Here is a 22,633-nt window from a genome sequence, read left to right as displayed (position 1 = left end):
CCTCCATTCCCTCATTGGAGGTTGACCCTCTGTCGGAAGTAGAGATGAAAATACCACCTGAGCTCCCAGTTCTTTTGCCTTCCTACCTAGTTTCTCATAGCTCCTTGATAGGAGGAGCTCTTCTTTGTTGTATAGTTGGTCCCAGTGTGAAAGAGAAGGAGGGGATAATAATCAACAGGCTTGATAAAGCTTCTTTGTAACATCCTGGGAGACAACATACTTCCCGTGAAAGCTTGTCTGGTCTGCACATTGCTGATTCTGTTCCTCTAAGAAGTGAGTCACCAATTACCCCCACACATCATTTCTTCTTCGGGGTATCTGGCAGGCTCCTCTCCCCTGTAGCAATCTGAGGTGCTTTTCATTCTGTCACTGGAACACTTGATGAAGACTCGTCTTTGGATGTCTGCACATCTTCTTCCAGGGGGAGAGCATGAAATCGGTTGTTCAGTTCTAGCGGCAGGGATATTCTTATTTCCTTTGTCCACAGAGTGAGGATAGGGCAATGGTAATGCAAGCAGGTCAGCATATCAAGGCTTGTGCATCATATCACATTCTCTATCAATTTGCCTAGCACTTAATATCAGCATTTGTAGACTTTAAGGCCCAGGGTCATAGCATTCAGAAGAAAGTAAGGATTACTGTACAGGTAGGAACAGAAGACAATAAAAATTATCTTAAAAGAATTGGTCTTGTTGAACCACTGGACCCACAAGCAGATGGGAAACTCCAGATGGAGAGGGTGGGCTTCTGTCCTCCAGGGCAGAAATTATTATGAACTAATATTGTTCCAGGTGGTTCTTCTCAGCTGTGGGCAATGGGGAAGGGGTGGGAATCTGACCCAAACACAAAACTAAGCAAAACATAAAAGTACAAAAAATACCTCTCTCAAGTCTGATTTTTGCCATCTTTTGCAACTCCTGATGCTCAGTTGCATTGTTTAAGGTGCTTAATTTCAGCATGGACATTTGGATTTCTCCCTACGCCTCCCATGTATTTTAAGGGCAGCATGAAATGTGTGATTGCTGCCACTTCTTTTCTGAAATATCTGAATATACACCTGAATATAATAGAGTAAAAAGGTATCAGAGGATTGTCTGGATATCCAACAGGCTTGCTTGTTTGCACTTTGCTGAGCATTAATAGAGCATGATTTATATGTAGAGATGGGTACAAACCACCAAAATGGGAGTTCATTTTGATTCACAGAGGTCCACAGATCATGCACCGTGAATTTACATTTTTTTCCAAAATGAGCCACACACTGAGTCTCATTTTTTTTTGGGGGGGGAATGTTTTTTAAGACAGCTCCATGGCTGTCTAAACTCCAGGCCCAGCTGCTTCTCTGCTCCCTTCCCACTGCCCCCATTGCCTCTCTACCTTTTCCTGCTGCTGCCCCCTCCTCTTCTGCTGCTGCCACCATCTTGAGATGCTCCTGCAGGCTGGTAGCTTCTGCACATGTCCCCGCCTCTCATCTGAGAGGCAAGGACAGGTGCAGAGGCTTCCTGGTGGCCTGATAGGCTGGCTGCTAAAAAGAAAAGAAAAGAAAAAGAAATTTTTTAAAAATTATTTTTTAGGCAGCCAACCATTGAGAGCCTCTGTGTATGTCTCCACCTCTCAGCTGAGAGGCAAGGAGATGTGCAGAGGCCCCCTGGTGGCATGATAGGCCAGTTGTGAAAAAAAGGGGGGCTTCTACTATGTTTCCTCCTCTTAGCTGAGAGGTGGGTACGTGTATTTGGTGGCCTGATAGTCTGGCTGCTAATTATTATTTTTTAAAATTACATTAATTTTGTTTAGACCGCCAGCCACCAGTGTTGGCTCTGTGCCTATCCCTGCCTCTCAGCTGAGAGGTGAAGACATGCATCTCGCAGCTGAGAAGTGAGGTTAGGAGCAGAGGCCCTCATGGCCTGATAGGTCAGCTGTTATTATTCTTTAATTTTAAAAATATTTTTGAAAGGCAGCTGGCCACTGGGGAGACCTCTGTGCACGTCCCTGCCTCTTAGCCGAGACGCAGGCGCATGTGCAGTTGCAGAGACCAGCAAGCCCGGCTCCGGGAAGGGAAGCCTGGCTGCTGTCTCTCTAGATGGCAGCAGCAGCAGCAGCAGCAGCAGTGGTGCCAGGAAAAGGTAGGGGGGCAGTGGGGGCAGTGGGAAGGGGGAAGGGGACAGACTGTTGTGGGAGGCGGGGGAATGAACCAGGAAGTTCATTAAATCAGAAAATGAACCAGGAAGTTTGTTAAATCAGAAGTTCATTAAAAGTTCATTGGTTCAGGAAACTTTGAATCCTCTGGTTTGGAACAACCCAAATCAACAAGGTGTGACTTGAAGGAGGATGGGGAAATGTTACCTCCCCAAGTGGGAGATGGGGAAGGGAACAAGAAGCGAGACCAGTGGGAGGAAGCCTGCTGCAATGTGTGGCTGCTGCCCCAAGTTGGTAGAATTAGTAGTAGAAGGCCACAAGTTGCCATTGTTGTGATATATTTGGCTTAGTCTCCAATATACACAATCTTCAGATGTGTGCTAAGTATTAAGCTCTTTCCTGTTTAATTTAAATTGTTTAAATTTATTTGCTTTCTTTTCAATACTATGTTATTATTATTTTCAGATTTAGTTATTGCTTGCAGTTATTTTAATGTTGATGATTTGTTATTTTTTATGTTGTTAGATGCTTTAGGCACTATTAATGGAAAAGCAAGATACAGGATGATAGTGATGATGACTACAATGATGACCTGTTTTGGCAAGGTCCTTTCATTTCATTTCATTTTGTTTCATTTCATTTTGTTTAGTTTCATTTTTCATTTTTGCATAATATGATAAAACAAGGTGAGTCCTCTAAAAGTCAAAAGGCCATCTTGCAGAGGAATCTTTTGGTATTTTTGTTTTTCTGTCTTCATAAGTTTACCCCAATCTGATGGGTATCTCTGTTTTAGGTTTCTGGCTCTCTCATTATTACCAGTAGTGACTGCTACTGACTCTGCTGAGCAAAAAGCCACATTATACATTGTTCAGAATTAGCCTCAGACTTTCCTTTCAGACTTATTCATGCGCAGACCACTTAAAATGTACATAAATTAAGTGCAAAGCAACAACAGTTCATTAACTAGCACTTGACTAATGCTGAATTACAATGACACTCATGGAACTGCATCATAAATTTATTATGATGTGGGTAATTACAGAAAAGGGAAACATGAACTGAAAGGGAGCATCCAAAACCTACAATATTGTTCACTCCCAGATTACAAAAGCTGCCAGGGGAAATAGGAGATACCAGGATATTCACAGTTAGGAACTGGAAACAGCAAACCATTGTGGCTAGCAATTCACACATTGAAAAACACAGTTAACATAATGACTGTTACTGGTGACATCATGCTCCAAACCTGTGGATGATACTTCCCAGGTTCCATATCTGTGGCTGGCTTAATTGGGTTTAATGTATTCCTATGGCTAAAAAACTCACAGTTCTGCAAAAATCCTCCATGCAGCCGCCATTTTCACTGCCCGGTAAGCGAGGAATCTGGGCACAGCGGGCAGCCATTTTATTTACCTGATGGCCATTTTGGAACCGCCGATCAGCTGTTCTTAAAACATCGCTATGCGATCATCACAAAGCGATGTTTTACCATTTAAAACATCACAATGCGATCGCAAAAGCGATCGCAAAAAACACATTGCTATGTGGATTCGTCATTAAATGAAGCGCTCGTTGTGCGGGGCACCACTGTACCTATTTTAAGCCTCCACAGACATTTTTTATATTATTCTTCAGGGCTGTACATGACATTCCTTTCCATCTCTGTGTAATGAGAATAATACTCCCAGCCCTCTTCTTTTGGAAGGACTGGCACAAAAGAACATGGCTTAGCTACCCTGCCTTGCTATGGCAGTGCAGTCAGCAGATGGCATGGCTCCATTTATTTAAGGTAGGCACACCATTCATGAGGTCAGTTTTGGCCCACAGTAACAGGGGAGGAGCTGGTTGTCAAGGCTGATGGTGAACATCTTTGGGGTTGGCCCAGAAGCACTGTTGCAATGAAGGGATTGCAGTTCAGTTGGACCAGCAGGATTGACAGGCTGATGCCCACCCAGTACTTGACTGTACAGTGCTTATTGTAGCATCACAGGAACATTATCATTCTGGGCAAGCAAAGCAGTGCTGGTTATAACATCCCACTATGTGGGCAGATGTGGTCAGTTTACTTTTTCTCACAATTTAAGAGTAGCTTGGGGGATGTTCCAATTGTATTCTATGGTTTATAAGTATATGGTGGGCATTTATACTACTTTTCCACTCTTTGACAAATTTGGGGGGGGAGAAGGTTATTAGTACCTAATAGTCAGAACAGAATTATCTAGTTGTAAATATACAACATCTGCAGAACAGTTTCTCCAGATATCATATGGTTACAGTCGTGCCCCACTTAACGATTACCCCGTATAATGACGAATCCGCTTCACGACAATGTTTTTGAGATCGCAAAATAATGTTTTGGTTTTTTCCGCTTTGCAGTGATCGGTTCCCTGCTTCGGGAACCGATTCTTCGCATTACAACGATCAAAACAGCTGATCGTCGGGTTTTCAAAATGGCTGCTGGCTGTTCAAAATGGCTCCCCACTGTTTTCAGGAGGCATTTTTCACTTAACAGGCACCCGAAAATGGCCGCTGTATGGAGGATCTTCGCTGGACGAGCAGGTATTCAGCCCATTGGAACGCATTGAATGGTTTTCAATGCATTTCAATGGGCTTTTTTATTTCACTTGAAGACGTTTTTGCTCTACAGCGATTTCGCTGGAGCGAACTGACGTCGTCAAGTGAGGCACCACTGTATTTAAAACAGCAACAGGGCAACAAACAAACAGAGGTCTTGAAACATGCACAAGCCACCAATAACTGGTTCCCTGAGAGGTCATCTGGGCATTTGTACAACCCACTCTTCATTTCTGCTGCAGCAATTCTGTTTTATCTTGATATAAGACCACTATGTTGGCCAGGTTGTTTAACTAGGCAGTAACATTGCTTGTGATTTCTGGAGGAGAGGTGAATCTCCTGAAAAATATTCCTAACTCTAGAAAGTGCTGATGTAGGGTGTTGGACAAGCATAATATCCATATGTGTGAAGGTACCAGTGACCACTGAAAGAACCACATTTTGAGGTGAACAGAATCACAGAATTTTAAACTTGGTAGGAACTACAAGGGTAAAATCTAAGATCCTGTCAATTTTTTCCTCAAGAGGATCCAATGTGGCTGACAATATTAAATAATACTAAAAGCTAAAACATTTATTAGAATATTTAAAATAATTAAACACACATCATATTAAAACTAGTATTGATTTTATTACTGTTTTAAAAATGTAGTACTTGTTTAATTCTTTTAAAATATTTGTATACCTACTGTTTTTAGCTTTTAAAAATTGCCTTTTTAATGATGTAAGGTGCCTTGGTTTCCTTTTAAGGACAAAGGTGGGATAAAATAAAATAAAATAAAATAAAATAAATAAATAAATAAATAAAGAGTAGATTAAAACAGTTTTAAAACACATTGAAAATAACAAAACAGAGCAGTCCCATTTTTTTAAAAAAAGCACCCTTAAGCAGTCAGTTACTGGGGATAAAAAACCTGCATGAAGAAGGCCAGCAAAGAGAGGACCAGCCTGACTTCCCATGGGAGGGAGTTTCACAGCTTGGGAGCAGTGACAGAGAAGTTTCTCTCTTGTGTCCTCACCAAATGCCCTTGTGAAGGTGGTGGAATGAAGAGAAAGGCCTCATTTGGTGATTTTAAAACCCAGGCAGGCTCATAAAGGGAGACACAGTCTTTGAGAAAGCGTGGACCCAAGTCATTAAGGCTTTAGTCAAAACAGACTAGAGCTGATTTGAACAATGTGGCTGCAGCAAAGAAAGCATTATTTTCTGCCGTCATTGCTGTGATGAACTTGCTTATGAAAGTTAAATAGATTTACTTTATAGTGACAAAGTTAGTCTAGAAATCCATTTTATTTCTGTGTGTAAGTTAGAGAGATGTCCAAGGTCAGTTTGCAAAACCAGTTTGCAGACCAAGGTGACCTTTATCTCGTCGCTAAGCAACTATCATCGCCCAGACGGAGCAAGGACATCATTCCTTATTTAAGATTTATGGGACGAGAGAAGAAAGAAGAGCAGGAGGGAAGACAGAAGAGACTTTCCAGCACGGAAGGATGATCGTCAGAAGAAAGACTCAGAAACTTTATTTTTGGAATGGACAGTAAGATTAAACTCTACCTAATAGAATCTACAGTTTTGTTGAAAATGTAGTCAGTAGTTTGTTATTTTCATTTTTTTAAGAGGAATTATATCTTTTGGTGATGGCTGGGGTTTGGAAATGATTGATTATGTAAAGATGTCTTGTTTTGCTTGTTTAAACTAATTTCTCTCTAAATTCTATTTTTCTAATAAAATAAGAAAATGCTAAATGTCTGGAAGTTGGCTTCTTGGATAGACCATAAGCTACAATAGTTAATTGGCTACTTTAAATTGATGTGATTAATCAGGCCATGTTCATGCTACCAATTTGGGGTCCTACATATTAAAGAGTACTAGGATGATTAGATCTCCTAGAACTCCTGTAAGTGTTTTGTTCTTTGTTATATCGGATCAGACTTGGGAGAAAGAATGATTCAGCTGCCCTAGGGTAAAATTAAAGGACCCAGTTTTGCCTACTAAGGAGCTGACCTTTCCGGACCCCTCTCTGTTCCGTGGAAAAGCAGTTTCTTCGGAAGCTTGCCTTTTCTGACAATTGCATTCTTTCTCCCAAGTCTGATCCGATTTAACAAAGAACAAAACACAAATCATCTAGTGGAATTGTTTCAAATGGTCAGGGACCTAATACCTGCTTCACCAAAAGAACAAGATGCTGGCCATTTGCACAATACTTTGCAGGCAAAGTTGTTGGATCTGTTCTGACATGAATGCTGTAGTTACTTCAGGTCCTAAGGTTGTAAGTTTGTCCCCTGCATGTCCCATTGTAATAGATATGTTTCAACAGGTGCAGCCTGGGGATGTGGACAGGATTCTCGGAGTGGTGAATGCCACCACATATGTGCTAGACTCTTGCCCTTGCTTATAAAAGTGGTAAGAGGGAGAATGGCTGAGTGGGTAAGAGGAGTGATTAATGGCTCCTTGTAGCAAGGCAGGATATCAATATGCTTATAGAAGGAAGTCATAAGACCATAATTTAAAAAGCCCTAATTGAATCCCACTTTAGTGGACAACTATTTCATTCGTTTAGTCGTTTAGTCGTGTCCGACTCTTCGTGACCCCATGGACCAGAGCACGCCAGGCCCTCCTATCCTCCACTGCCTCCCAGAGTTGGGTCAGATTCATGTTGGTTGCTTCGGTGACACTGTCCAACCATCTCATCCTCTGTCGTCCCCTTCTCCTCTTGCCTTCACACTTTCCCAACATTGAGGTCTTTTCCAGGGAGTCCTCTCTTCTCATGAGATGGCCAAAGTATTGGAGCCTCAGCTTCAGGATCTGTCCTTCCAGTGAGCACTTCAGTTTCTGGTCAAGGTACTAGAGCATGTTCTGGTTTCTTATCTCCATGAATTCCTGGATGCAGCCGATTATCTAGACCAGTGATTTCCAACCTTGGTATCTCAGATGTTCTTGGACTAAAACTCCCAGAAGCCTTCACCACTAGCTGTGCTGGCCAGGAATTCTGAGAGTTGTAGTCCAAGAACATCTGGGGACTCAAAGTTAGGAACCACTGGACTACAGTGATACATGCCTTTGTTCGATTCTGCTTGGATATTGTAATGCATTCTGCGCCAGGCAGCTTTTGAAGATGGTTCAATTGTAGTTGCCATACTGCTGACTGGGACCAGTTAGAGTCTGTTTCCAGACCCAATTCAAGGTGCTGGTTATGACCTATAAAGCTCTATATGGTTTGGGTCCGGGCTGTTAGGATTACTGAATCTCACCATATGAGTCCTCCTGACCCTCAAGATCTTCAGAAGAGATCCTTCTCTTGGTCCCATTGCTGTTGTAGGAACACCTGATGGGAAGACTCCTGGATTATGGAATTCTCTCTCTTAGGAGGTTAAGTTGCCCCCCCCTTTATCCTTCCATCAACAGTTGAAGCTACACCTTTCCTGTCACAGCCTGAGTAAAAAATGTGATTTTGAAAAAAGAATATCACTTTCCTTGCATTAGTGAAAGTATTTTTTTTAAACTTGCTTCACCCAGAACTAGAAGTTTTGAAAACAATTCCACTACTACTATTCTCAGCAGAAACCTTCAATGTAAACAATTGATGTTTTGAGGAAGATCAAATACCTATATGCAGTCCGGATCATGGAAATAAAGTTATGGGTCCCTGAATTGAGTAAGGTCATTCTTCTATTCATATTCCTTTGTTCCTTTCCCAAATGTGGCAGATAATGAGGGTCTGAATAGTTTACATTTGTACCTCTTTACTTTTTTTTGTTAAATGCTTTCAGCCTCATGCCTCAGTGTTGCATTCAGCAGATTTATTACTACTGGAGTGAATACTTTTGAATGAGGGTCCCAGATGTCTAGAAAATTGTCATAAGTTAAAAAGGGAAGGCACCAATCACTTCGCATTATCACCTTTATATAAATTTCATCTGAAATGGTCAAATTGCTTGGGACCTATTAACAGACACAGTGTATAAAGCTACATCTCTTTGATGTGGACATGCATTTGTACATGAGAAGAGAGTTCATTCTTCTAGTAGGATATGCTGCACAAATTATTTTGGATTACTCTGTTGGAAGAAAAAGAGATTCTCCCCATATCCAACAAGTACAGGTTGATATAAAGTGAATACTTTTTAACTCACAGGTTGCAAATACAGTACTAACAAAATGAAACCATGTTTGAGCTCTTGAACCATGCATTTTAAAACTGGGAAATAATTAATGCTGAAGTTTTATTAGCAGGCTTGCTTATCCTCTGTTTCTAAAACCATCATGATGCATCCTTAAAATGGTATTTCTCCTGCATTTTACATGACTTCAGGGCTTGCTGTTCTCGCCTGTCAGGTCTTTTCAAATCACTTAACATTTACTGGAACAATTCTGCACTGCAGGATTTGCTGTTCATCCAGCGTGGTGTTTGGATCACAGCTGCTATGCTCTTGTCATCATCTCAGCAAGAGAAAACATTTTGTACCACTTCATCCGGATAGAGCTGTTCTTTATTTTCTGAATTAAGATTCACACACTCAACTAAGCGGGCCTATCATTCACATAAGAATTATTCAAAATAAAACTGGGATGCGATAGCACAATCTGAACATTAGTTTCAGAGGACATTTGATCACTGGGACACATATAAGAATAGTATGTAAGAGTTATAAATATTTTAGGAAAAGATGCTTAGTGCTAGTAACAGTTTCTTGAGAGAAAACTAACTACAGAGTCTACAGTCCTGTGCTCTCATCTCAGAGTAAACTCACATCCAGAATAGGCACACCTTATATTGCACTCCATTGATGCCACCTCAGCACCGGCTCCCAACACAGTTTAGGGTATGATTACACAGTGAGGAAAGCGCAAATTCACTCACATGCAGTCACTGTGAAGTTGCACTGTGGGATTTGGTCTACACAGGTAGACAGAAAAAGCCTTGTTACTTCAACTACTGTATATTGAAACTCTTGTAGGTGGCACAGTTCAAAGGAATTGCCTTAAAATAGCTTTCTTTCCTCAACTACGCTCCTCATCATATCCTTTTTTATTAAAAAATCTCTCTTGCCCTCCAAGAGACGCTCCATATATGTTCGTTATTGTGATGTGCAGCCTCACTCAACATCAGCAAGGAAAAGTTACAATTACAACTCTCCAGCTGGGTTAAGGTAAAATAAAAATGAGTCTGAGACAAAAGTTAACAATCAGAGGGCTGAAGGGTGATCCTTCTCACTTTCAGTATTGCTGAGCCAGGGTATCCCCAATCTTGTAACTGTGTGTTTGGTTTCTTTTTCCTAGGTGCAGTACATTGCACTTATCCCTGTTGAATTTCATGCTGTCGTTTTCAGCACAGTGTTCTAACATATCCAGATCATTTTGAATTTTATTTCTATTTTCCAGTGTGTTAGCTATTCCACCGAATTTTGTGTCATCCACAAATTTGATTAGCATTCCCTGCACTCCCGTTCCAGGTCATTACAGTGGACCCTCGACTTACAGACTGCTCAACTTACAGACTTTTCGAGTTACAGACTTCACTGGCCACAAAATTTAGTTTAGACTTGCAGCCAGCAAATCGACCTACAGACCAGAAAAAAACCAAAATGGAACAAAAATGGAACAAAAACAGATGGTTACAGGATTAATCGGTTTTCAATGCATTGTAGGTCAATGGAGCCTCGACCTACAGACTTTTCGACCTGCAGCCACCATTCTGATACGGATGAATTCCATAAGTAGAGGGTCCATTGTAATAAAAATGTTGAAGGACACAGGGCCCAGGACTGAGCCTTTGGTACCCCACTTGTTATTTATTTATTTATTTATTTATTTATTTATTTATTTATTTATTTATTTATTTATTTATTTATTTATTTATTTATTTATTTATTTATTTAACTTATATGCCACCCACTCTACCCAGAGGTCTCTGGGTGGCTTACAACCACTGCCACAGTTCTATAATCTAACCAAAGATTATAAACTAAAGTAACAGCTATTCTTTTGTAAAATTGCTCTTTTTTCGTTAACTTTCATGGACAATGCAGCCAATGGGGGACTAAAAAGAATAGTCTATCCCAGGGCAGTGTATTGGTTTCTGTTTTGTTTGACATTTACAACAACAACCAACCACTTCCTCAAAGCAACAAAAGTTTTATTTATGCTGATGATCTCACATTTGCTGATCAGCATTCAGATGATAGAACATCTAACAGATTTTTAAAGAAAAACATGCTATATATTATGATAGAAATTAGCTTAAACTAACCCTACTAACCCTCAAATACATGCCTTCAATCTAAAAAACAAGCTGGCTACTTGGAAACTTCAGATTAAATGGAAGGACCTCTAAATAGATCATTGTTTTGCTCTCAAATACCTAAGAGTTACTTTGGATTGTATGCCAATTTATTAAAAACACTGCAAAAATATAAAGCAAAAGATCTCTGTATGAAACAATATTTTTCTAAGAACAATATTCTACTTGGAGAAGCCTTTGGGGAGAATTTCCCAAAATAGTTAAGACATTTGAGGAAGGACTCCCTCCTTAGTAGCTTGCTAATCAAAAAGTGAGATTAGATTAGTCTGGCAGCATTTGTTCTTGGAAAATCTGTATTTGTTTCTAGTTATTACTGTCCCCCCCCTCCCAAATGCTTCCATAAAAAGGTAAAGGTTGACATTTAGTCCAGTCATGTCCGACTCTAGGGCACGGTGCTCATCCCCGTCTCCAAGCCACAGAGCCAGCGTTTGTCCGAAGATAGTTTCCATGGTCACGTAGCCTGTGCGACTAGACATGGGAGGCCGCTACCTTCCCACCATGGTGGTACCTATTTATCTACTCACTTTTGCATGCTTTTGAACTGCTAGGTTGGAGTGCTTCCATAGTGACCACTTAATAACATGTTCCAGAACTTTCCCTAGGATTGTGTCAAGCTGACTGATCTGTTGTTCCTAGGTTCTTCCTTTTCTCACTTTTTGTACATAGTGACAACATTAGCCCTCCTCCTATCATCCGGCACCTCACCAATTTCCCATGATTTTAAGAAAATAATGGATATTGGTTCTGGGGATTCATCAGCCTGTTCCTTCAATACTCTTGGATGCATTTCATCCAGCCCTGGAAATTTAAACTTGTTCAAGGTAGTGAGGTATTTCTTGACTGTTTATCCACAACTTCTCCTTGATGAGTCAGTCAGTAGTAGGCCCCAGCTTCCCTGTTCCTTTTGTTTTTCGCCCCAACTACATTGACTCAGATGCTCTCAATGGGACATCCAATCTCCTCCTCCTGTATTTCTGTGCAAAAAATGTGTGTTTTTGGCACATACTGCAACTCCACCTCCCTTTCTATTCTTGCTGTTCTTGTTGAACAATTTATATCTTTCAGTTGCTGTATTTCAATCATGGGAGCTGTCCCACAAAGTTTCAGATATTTCTATCAAGTCATATTTACCCTCCTGAACTAAAATTTCCAGTTCTTCTTGTTTGTTTCCCAAACTCCTGGCATTTGTATATAGATACAGGAGATTGTGTAATATGGTGCCTGCTTTTCTTTGTACATTTTTATGACTATTATTATTAATGTTCTTGACCGCCATTAGAAGTGTTCTGTCCATTCCTCTTATTGCGTATAAGGCTTCATCTATCTTTACCTCTGTGATTGTATCTCCTTCCCCCTTCCAGTTCAGTTTAAAGCCCTCTTGATAAAGTTCTTTTATTAAAAAAAAACACATGTTATTAGTTTTTCAATCTATCTACATTCAATTCGTGTTTGTTAAACATTGTGTTACATGGTGTGCTTATAATTATTTGTTTTTTGTGTCTTGGTGTCTTCTTAGTTGTCTCTTCAAAATCTGGTTCCAAATCTATATAATTTTGAGGTGATTTAACTGATGAACTTTGTATTTTATACCAATAATAACTGAGTAGGTTTCTAACACATAATAGATGTTATAAAGTTTTTAATACAGTGGGGGCTCGGTTTACAATCATCCCTACTTATGAAAATTTTGACTTACAAAAAGCTCCGGCCCCAAAATTTTGCTTCTACTTGCAGCCGGAGCTTCCACTTACGAAAAGAAAAAGGCAGGGGGAAAGGGTGGGAAATTCAAACTGTTGGTGGTGAAGAGGCTGCTTCTTTGCCCCAACAGTTAGGAAAAGGGAGGCTCAGCCTCCTGGGCTTCCAACACCGCCCAGATCACCATGCCGGGTGCCGGTGCTTTGGAAGCCTGGGAAGCTGGCACCCAGTGCGGCGGTTGGGGTGGCTTTGGAAGCCTAGGAAGCTGACACCCAGGTGCCAGCTTCCCGGGCTTCCAAACCCACCCCGACTGCCACGCTGGGTGCCAGCTTCCCGGGCTTCCAAAGCCGCCCTGACCACCGTGCTCAGTGCCAGCTTTCTGGGCTTCCTAAGCCGCCCCAACCACCTTGCTGGGTGCTGGTGCTTTGGAAGCCCGGGAAGCCTCCACAGCACATTTTTGGATTTGTTTTGGTTTTTTGCAGCCCCAGGTGCTTGCAGTGTTTTATTTATTTTTTGTGATTTTTTTTTCCTTTGGCCGGAACGGATTAATTGGTTTTCAATGCATTCCTATGGGAAATGCTGCTTCGACTTATGAATTCAAGTTATGACCACCATTCCAATATAGATTAATTTCGTAAGTGGAGGCACCACTGTACAGATTTTCTTTATATAATTGCTTAGCCGTTTCTATCTCCACATTTTCTATCATGTCTATATCAATATAATATCTAATGTATATTCATTAAGTAATATTTGTTTTGCCCCATCCTTATATCCAGCTTCAATTTCCCTTATTTTAGTTTACTTCCCTTTTTTAATATATTAGATATGGCCCTTACAGTTCCAGAAGTTAGGTATATATATGCTTTCATGTTGAGGGCCACCTTAATATTTTTCCCTTTTTCATCTTTCTAAGTAACTCCTTCTCTTATTTGTCTTTTCCCAGTTCTTGTTTCTATCTCTCTAAACAGTCTGCTGTCCCTTGTGTCATCTGAAAATATTTTATACACTTGATCTATCGTCAATAGATTTTTATGCACTTGATCTATCTCCCATAGATCTTCCAGGGTATTTTAAATTAATTCTGCTGATTTTCTCTCCTTATCTTCCCTTAACACAGCAAAAATTATCCTTGGCTTTAGGGTTAGAATTATGTCGTACTAACCAAAGATTGTTCAGGAGGAAGAATATCAATATGGTTCAAGCTGTTGTGTGCAAGTTAGAAGTTATATATTAGTTATGACAGCCAAAAGCAAACAGAGAGGACTCTGGGCTGATTTGCATTTCCCTTTGCACCATGTGATCAACAGAAAAAAAAATCTGGATCAGTCCATCCCAAGCTCATAGTATTTCCAGATTTTTTTTTTTTTTTGCTAATGTAGTCAACCCTGCCCCAGTACTGTTCAATTCCAGATCTTAACACTAACAAAGAAATATGCCAGTAGATACTTAGGATCAAATAACCTATTTTTCTCTGCATAAGATACCCCCATGTAGAAGACATCCCACTTTTCTAATCCAAAATTAAGAAATCAATATTTTAAACATAAAACAGAACACATTTTTATTTAGTAATTAGATAATATTTACATACCCGTAGTATCATCACACGCAGCTTTCAGCATATCACTTTATTCAGCCTCTGGACTCGTAATGCTAGGACATTACTAGTCCCTGTTGCATCTGAGCACTGTCTACCTGCTCCACCTCCAAGGAGGTGTGTTCCAATTGGTTGTTCAGCATCAGCTGATGTTAGTTACATAAGACTCATGATTGGAGGCAGCTAAGCCTTGTGACTTTAGGAAGCTAAGCCTCATGATTGAAGGAAGCCTGTTTGCAGAGGCAAGGTATGGGCCGTTTTTCAATCACATGGTTTTCTTCTCAGCTTACTTCCATGTATAAGAAGACCCTCAATTTTTAGTCTAAAGATTTTAGACAAAAGTATTGTCTTATACATGGAAAAATATGGTAGTTGGTATTTTTAGAATATAAGTGGTGTTCCCTGAAGTGGTAAATAGATCTGTATGTTGTAGCATGTATTTTTTAAATCACTCCCTCTCTTACATGTCGTGTGCTTTTTACCCCTCACTGATTGCTGCTAAGTAAACAGAGGCTTATTATTTCTTAGGCATATATCCCTGAGAAAATCATGTTGTGGAAGGAAAAGACGACTAGGGACAAATAATATATGTTTCCTTTAACGTTTAGTTTGATCTTATTTAGCACAGTACTGGACTTCAGATTAACATTCTTATTCCTGTCACCAATAGTCAGACTGTGCAGTTAAATGCAGTACTGTCTTTCTTTGAGTCTGAAACTGAAATCCAGCTGCTGTGGAAAAAAAATCTATATGATTCCACCATCCAACTTGCAGTCTCTATTACATACCTGAAAATTCAAAGAAATATTTCTGAAATATCTATGAAAAATTAACGAACTGTTACCAGCTGTGAATATATAGGGGGAAAATGAATTTATGGAGTGCAGAGGTATTGCCCTAAAAATGAAAAATACTTTTAAAAAGTGCCTCAAAGATTGCTGAGACATGAAAGTACAATTTAAAAAGTTTTTTGTGAAGAGATAGTTTACAATATTTATAACTACTGTATTTTATAAATAATTCTGCCACTTACCAAAACACTTTGTTTGTTTTGGAACATAAAAAAACATAACTAATTCATTTAATGTTCCAGTTTTCATGAGAAAATGTAATCAATTCAATGATCTAATATAAATACAGAACAAAAGGAAAAACTGAAGTGCATTTTAAATTGCTTATGTTGTTTTTTACCTATAATATTAATTAATAAAGAGATACTGTAAAATACATGTGGATAATTATATTAGATAAATGAGTAAAAATTTAGTGTACAACAGAAGCTCTTGCAGAATATTGTAAAAGGACAAAAATATATATGTTTTAAGCTGTTCGTTTAGTGACATATGGATAGAGAAAAGAAAAAAGTGTCATTTGTTTTATGAGGCTTTAGCCATACCCTGTAATAATAAATTGTTTCGAAAAGGGATATGGGATTTTAGTGGGTGGGGAGTGTTTGGGGATATTTTTTATGTGTGTGCATGTGGATCTGGTCTCTGGGTGTCTGTGTGAATTTTGTTGTATGTGTATACTATGTATAGACTTACAATGACAATATATTTGTGTTTGTATTTGTAATACCATATATCGGCATCAATATGTCCTACACCTCCTTGCATTGATAGCCAGCTGTAGGTATAGGTGAACACAAAAGTACTGGTAAGTTGTTTACTGGAACACTCCCACAGGGATAAGCTCCCTGAGCCGGATAAGAGACCTTTTGTTTAGACTTCAGCCATGACATTAGAATATAAATGCAGGATAAAAGTAAACAAAGTGTTGTTGGAGACATACTGTATCTTATCCAGCAAGGAAGACCAAGCGTGAGACAGAGAAGGGAAATTATGCCAGGCAAATATCCTTAGAGCAGCATAGAGAGATAATAATACTGTACCAAACTAAGAACTTCACACAGGCATAGATTTTTACTGGCCAAGCTGGGTGAGCAATAGCTTGTACAAGTGTATTATTTTTATGTGTTTGTTAATAATATCATTAGAGGCTTAGAAACATTTTTCATTTTATGTTTTCTTAATATAAGAACTCTGACGTTCTTCCATGTATTTTAAAGAAAGCTTTTAAAGCTTTTGGAGTTATCAGATCAGATCTGAAAGAGCTAGTTGTTATAATGGTTATGGTAGTAAGATTAATATTTGCAACGAATTGGAAAAGCGACAAACAAATCAATCTTGAAGATCAGTATAAAGAAATGTGGAGCTTAGCAATTAATGATAAGTTAGCATGTGAAATGAAAATAAGAAGAGGAAAGGTAAGGTCTAATGACTTCAAAGATGTATGGAATTTATACTTGGAGTATGTCTTTTTGAAGGGCAAATGCTATATGCCAGCAGAAGAATCAATGTATTTTTGGAGAAGAATGGGGTGAAACTGATATTATTGGTTACCTAGTCCCAAGGGTCCATGTGTGCATGCGGGGGATGCATGCATGCCTGCAGGGTGCATGTCTACGTGCATCTGGGGTGTGTGTGCGTGTGTGTCTGCATATGTGCCTGCATGCATGGGTGTGGGCATACATTCCTGTTCCTCCAGGCCTCTAAGATCTTGAAAGTATCCAATTTGACCCTCAGGGTAAAATGTTTGGAGACCCTGGTCTAAAGTGTAAGTTTAGGTTTCATAGATTTCTAAGCATATGTGCCCACAGTTTCCCCTCAAAACTGTAAGATTGTTCTAAATATATTTTTGGACTTCCTCATTTTATATTAGGGAATTTAGAAGCTACTTAGAAAAATAAAACTTGTAGAACTGGAGAAGATTGGATTCATGTGGAATTATTGCAACAAAGAAAAGACTTATAATGAGATACCCAGATGTGTTTGGAAATGCTTGTCAATGATTGTCTGATTTCATACTAGGATTAACCCTTTACTGGGATAATGTCAGCTATAATGAACCATAAGCTTCTGCTCTTTGTCTAGGAGATATATAAATCTGTTCAGGACTCTTGGGGGAGTCATGCATCCTTATCAAGATCTGACACAGCATTCATGGATGACATCTTCCTCTTCCTTCCCCACTAATTTTTTTATTGTAATTATTGTAGCTGCTATTTTTAAGACACACTTAAAAAGACATTACACAAATATGTCTTTCTGTGAGTCCATCAGCCTTTTAAAATGAGATATCTAACTACTTTACTGTTTTTATCTTATTCCTCCAGTGAGAGACCATGGCCTTACTTCAGTTTGTGTGTGTTTGTCTGCACAGGTAGTGTATGTATGTAATATATCCCTTCCCTCCCTCCCTTCTTGTATTTTTATACCATGTTTCATAAGCCCCGGAAGTGGAGGTGGTCATGCCCATAGAAATGTATTGTATGTGGCTTTCTTAATTTTAATGGTACTTTATCCCCCAATGACATGTTACTGCTGTTGGACTAAAAGCTGCCCTTCTATCTTCCCCTCTATTTCCCCCTTGCTCTAGTTTCATATCTCCTGCATCTTTTGTTAAGTTTTTGATGATGTGTTTTTTACCAACATGATTTTAAACCAGACCACATTTTTCAGCAACCACTATATCACAAAATTGTGACACAAATGTAGCTAATAATCTCCTTCCTTCCTTCCTTCCTTCCTTCCTTCCTTCCTTCCTTCCTTCCTTCCTTCCTTCCTTCCTTCCTTCCTTCCTTCCTTCCTTCCTTCAACTGGGAATCAAAGTGGCTTATATTCTGGCCATCCTCATAAGAGCTCAGGTGGCTAATGATCTGCAACCTATTGTGTAGTGTGCTGTGTATGAGCTTTTGGGTTTGGATGAGTAGACATTCTAAGCCACATCTTGCTCAGTGAAGATTCAAATACAGTGGTGCCTCGACTTATGATCATAATCCGTTACAGAAGATGAATGTAACTTGGAATGGTTGTAAGTCAAAGCACCATTTCCCATAGGAATGCATTGAAATGCAATTAATCCATTCCAACCAAAGAAAAAAATCACACACACACATACAAATCACTGCAAGACTCATTGGAAACACAATTAATCCCTTCCGGCCAAAGGGGGTGGAAAGAAAAGCAATCAAGCGTGCAAGACTCATTGCAAATGCACATAAAACAAACGGAGCAGATTGGAAATGCACAGAGAACAAAGGGACAAGGTCAGAAATGCTCAGAAAACAAAGGAAAAAGCAAGGGAAGCATGCAGGACCCATTGCAAATGCAGAGAAAACAAGCGGATCAGAGTGGAAATGCACAGAGAACAAAGGGACAAGGTCAGAATTGCTCAGAAAACAAAGGAAAAAGCAAGGGAAGCATGCAGGACCCATCAGAAATGGGAAAAAACCCCAAAAGCAACCAACCCCCCCAAGACCCATCGGAAATGGGGGAACAAAAAAAACAAACCCCCAAGACCCATCACAGCACAGAAACATAACCCCCAGCCTAAAATCATGCTGCAAAAACAACCAGAACAGTTTTTAAAAAGCAGAAAACAGCACCTTACCTTGCCTAACAGGCAATCCCAAGCCTCCCTGCAAACACACACACACTCACTGAGAAGCAGAAGCCAGGCAGTCCCTCCTCAATCGCATTCACTCTAACCATCATAGTGAAAGAGCTACAAAGAAGCAGCCTCTTTCGCAACCTACAGTTAGCAATTTGAATTTCCCGCCTTTTTCCCCTGCCTTTTTCTGCTCGTAAGTGGAAGCTCCGGTTGCAAGTAGAAGCAACATTTTACGACTGGAGCTGTTCATAAGTTGAAGTGTTCATAAGTAGAGATGGTCGTAAGTCGAGGCACTATACTTGGATCACATACAAACAAACCCACAATATGCCAAGTGTCACATTATCTCCCACCATTTAAGAAGTCTACAGCAGAGATTGAAATACTAATATTTTCTCACTGGATATTCTTAGACACTTAGTGTGTCTGCTCCTCTTGCTTTCTATCCTTCTCAATATGGGCTTCACAATTCTGTGTGAGTAAGAATGAAAAGATTGCTTGCAGGAGTCAGGAGACTTGAGTGGCAGAATCCCTGCAGACCCACTATGGAAACTATGTGGGGGTGGGGGGAGAAAGAAATGGGAAAAAAAAGGAAGGGCAATAAAGCCAGAGTTCTTTGGAAATCAGCCTAGCACTTGTCTCATGGGACTGATAATTATCAGCACTGTTGACTCTGAACGGGAATCACAGCAAGAACCACAGTTCACTGTAAATGCTTCCATCTTCTTCCTTGATTCAAAAAGACTTCTGCATACACAAATGTTACAAATTACAAATGTAGAATAAATAACATAGCATATATGAATATGTGGAATACATAGACATATCCAACCTGCTTTTGTAAAGTTGATAGTGAACTGTTGCAATGCAGTGCAATGTAGTGGGTAAAGTGATAGACTAGGACACAGGAGACTTTGGTTCAAAACTCTGCTTAGCTATAGAAACTCAATGGGAGGTGACAAATGATCAAACCACTCCTTAACTGTCTCATGTACCTTGAAGGCCCTGTTAGGGTAGCTCTAAGGAGGATGCATATAATGAACTACAGCAGCAAGCAGTTTTCTACTTGTTATAGTAGATTAACTTTCTATATAAGTTGGGTTAAATGGATGAAAATATTAGTGTGAAAAGCAATATTGTTTGAGGCCCAGACTTCTTTCAAAAATTAGCTCTCAATTTTATGTGTTATTCTAATTATACATATTTTTTGTAATTGCAAATGAATTTAGATGTTTAATATACAATGGTGCCTCGACTTACGAATGTCCCAACTTATTACCATTTCGAGTTACGACCAGCTCCAGACGCAAAATTTTGCTTTGACTTGTGGCCGGGCCTTCCAGTTATGAACACAAAAAGGCAGGGAGAAAAGGCAGGAAATTCAAATTGCTAACTGTTGGTAGCAAAGAGGCTGCTTCTTTGTAGCTCTTTCGCCACAGCTAGTTAGAGTCTGTGCAATCGGAGGAGGCTTCGGACTGCCTGGCTTCTGCTTCTGAGTAAGAGTGTGTGTGTTTTCAGGGAGGCTTCGGACTGCCTGGTAAGATATGGTGCTGCTTTCTGCTTTTTAAAAACTGTCTTGTCAGGGTGGGTTTTGGGGGGGTTATGTTTCTGTGCTGTGTTCTTGTTTTGGTTTTTGGTGATTTTTTAAATTGCAGCCCCAGCGCCTTCCGATGGGGCTTGCTCCGTTGTTTTTTCTGGTTTTTTTAAAGCCCCAGTGCCTTCAGGGCTTGCTCTTTGGTTTATTTTTGGTTCTTTTGTTGTTGTTTTGCAGCCCCGGCGCATTCCTATGGGGCTTTCTCTGTTGTTTGTTTGTTTGTTTGTTTGTTTGTTTGTTTGTTTGTTTGTTTGTTTAAATCCCCAATGCCCTTGGGGCTTGCTCCGTGATTTATATTTGGTGGGTTTGTTTGTTTGTTTGTTTATTTATTTATTTTGCAGCCCCAGCACATTGCTATGGGGCTTGCAGTGTTTTATTTTTGTGGGGTTTTTTTGGGGGGGGTATTTTTTCTCTCTTCTGGAATGGATTAATCGCATTCCAATGCATTCCTATGGGAAATGATTCTTTGACATACTACTATTTCGAGTTACGTCCATCTTCTGGAACGGATTATGGTCGTAAGTCAAGGCACCACTGTATAGCTCAAACTACTGAGATGTTCACAGCTAAAATTCATTAAGCATCACAAATGTATTGTGAGCACATAATTTATGTGTACATTAAATGCAATCAAAATGTTGGCCCAAGACACATATACTCACTTTTATGATAATTTCTGCCCATTTTCCAGTTGATGCTTTTTAGTGAGGTAATTTTCCTTTAAATAGATATGACTATTATTTTCAGCCGATGTGAAAAAATTGTTCAGAGTTAATTAATCTGGCTTTTTAGCTCATGGAAAAAAATAGCTCACTAAACCACTCCCAGTTGCAGCCTTTAGACTAGATTATGTGAATTACTGTCTATTGCTATTGTTTATTAATAAGAGTCTACCACTATCCTATACATGACTACCTGAAAGTAAGTATCATTGAGCTCTGTGGAACCTACTGACAATTGGTGAACTGCCAGTGCTATTATGTGAAGAAGAAGAACGACGACAACAACAACAACAAATGTTGGAACTGTAGGGCTGGACGGGACCCTATAGATCATGAAATCCAGCCTATATCAAGGAGACACAGTGGGAAATCAAACTCCCAACCTCTGGCTTTATCCAGATTACTGAGCTATCCGGCATTTCAATTAGTAGTAGTAGAGAGGGAGGAGACATTTCAAGAAAGTTTGGGGGAAGTGATAAATAATAAAGATAGTTACTTTATCAAGCAAGAAAGTAAAAAGAGATAGAGCAGGGATTATAAGAGCTCTTACAAACTAGCTACAAACAAAAGCAGTAACAGTCATGTTGACACAAATTCCAAACTTCATATTGAAGTGGTATCTTTATAGACCAACCATGAATGTACAAACAGAGGATTCAAAAATGCCCATGTTTTGGAAATGCTTTTCCTTCATCGGGTGTGGTATTAAAAGGAAGAAGTAGTGGGGCTAGAGAAAGGGACTAGAAGGGGAGGAAGATTAATGTTAAATTCTTCTCATTGGAAGGCCTATTGTATGGCAATGCTGGCAGAAAATAATTTTCTTTGTTTCATTTTTTTCCACACTTTTCTCCTCAGAAAAGGACCCAAGGCAGCTTACATCATTAGAAGACAATATTAAAATGAACAAAACAATAGGCTCAAACAAAAGGATCAAATATTTTAAATATATTAAAAATATAAGTAACACCGAAAACAAGTTCAAAGCAGTAAGGAACAATAATCCATCAAAAACCCTATTCAGGCAGCTGATCAATTAAGGGAAAGCTTGCCTGAAGAGAAAGGTCTTCACCTGCTTGTGGAAGGGCAGTAAAGAGGGGTCCAAACTAGCCTCCCGTGGGATGGAGTTCCAAAGTCTGGGAATAGCAACAGAGAAGGCCCTTTCCCATCTACACAGCAAACACACTTGAGAAAGTGGTGGGACTGAGAGAAAGGCCACCACTGGACACTGAACATTGTCCAACACAGTTGTTTTGAGTCACCAAGGGGCCTATTATACTTTGACCCACAGGAGGAAAATGTAGACTGCTGAACAACCTGTTGTGAATTATTTGCATGGCACTTTGCATATTCAATTGCTTGAATCCATCTTGGAGTCCATTATGACTAAACCTAACATTTAAAGCTTCAGACTACTAAATTTATTAAAAACATTTGTATAGAAAAATATCACTGGAAGATACATAACAGGCTAAGAGTACAGAATGTCAAAAATTTGAACGGTATTTTTGGGAAACACATTATAATGTGTTGTAACAGATATATCTGTTATAACACATATATC

Source organism: Pogona vitticeps, chromosome 5 (assembly GCF_051106095.1).
Source record: "Pogona vitticeps strain Pit_001003342236 chromosome 5, PviZW2.1, whole genome shotgun sequence".
Taxonomy (NCBI): Eukaryota; Metazoa; Chordata; class Lepidosauria; order Squamata; family Agamidae; genus Pogona; species Pogona vitticeps.
The sequence above is the reverse complement of the archived record's forward strand: the minus strand, read 5'-3'. Positions refer to the sequence as shown.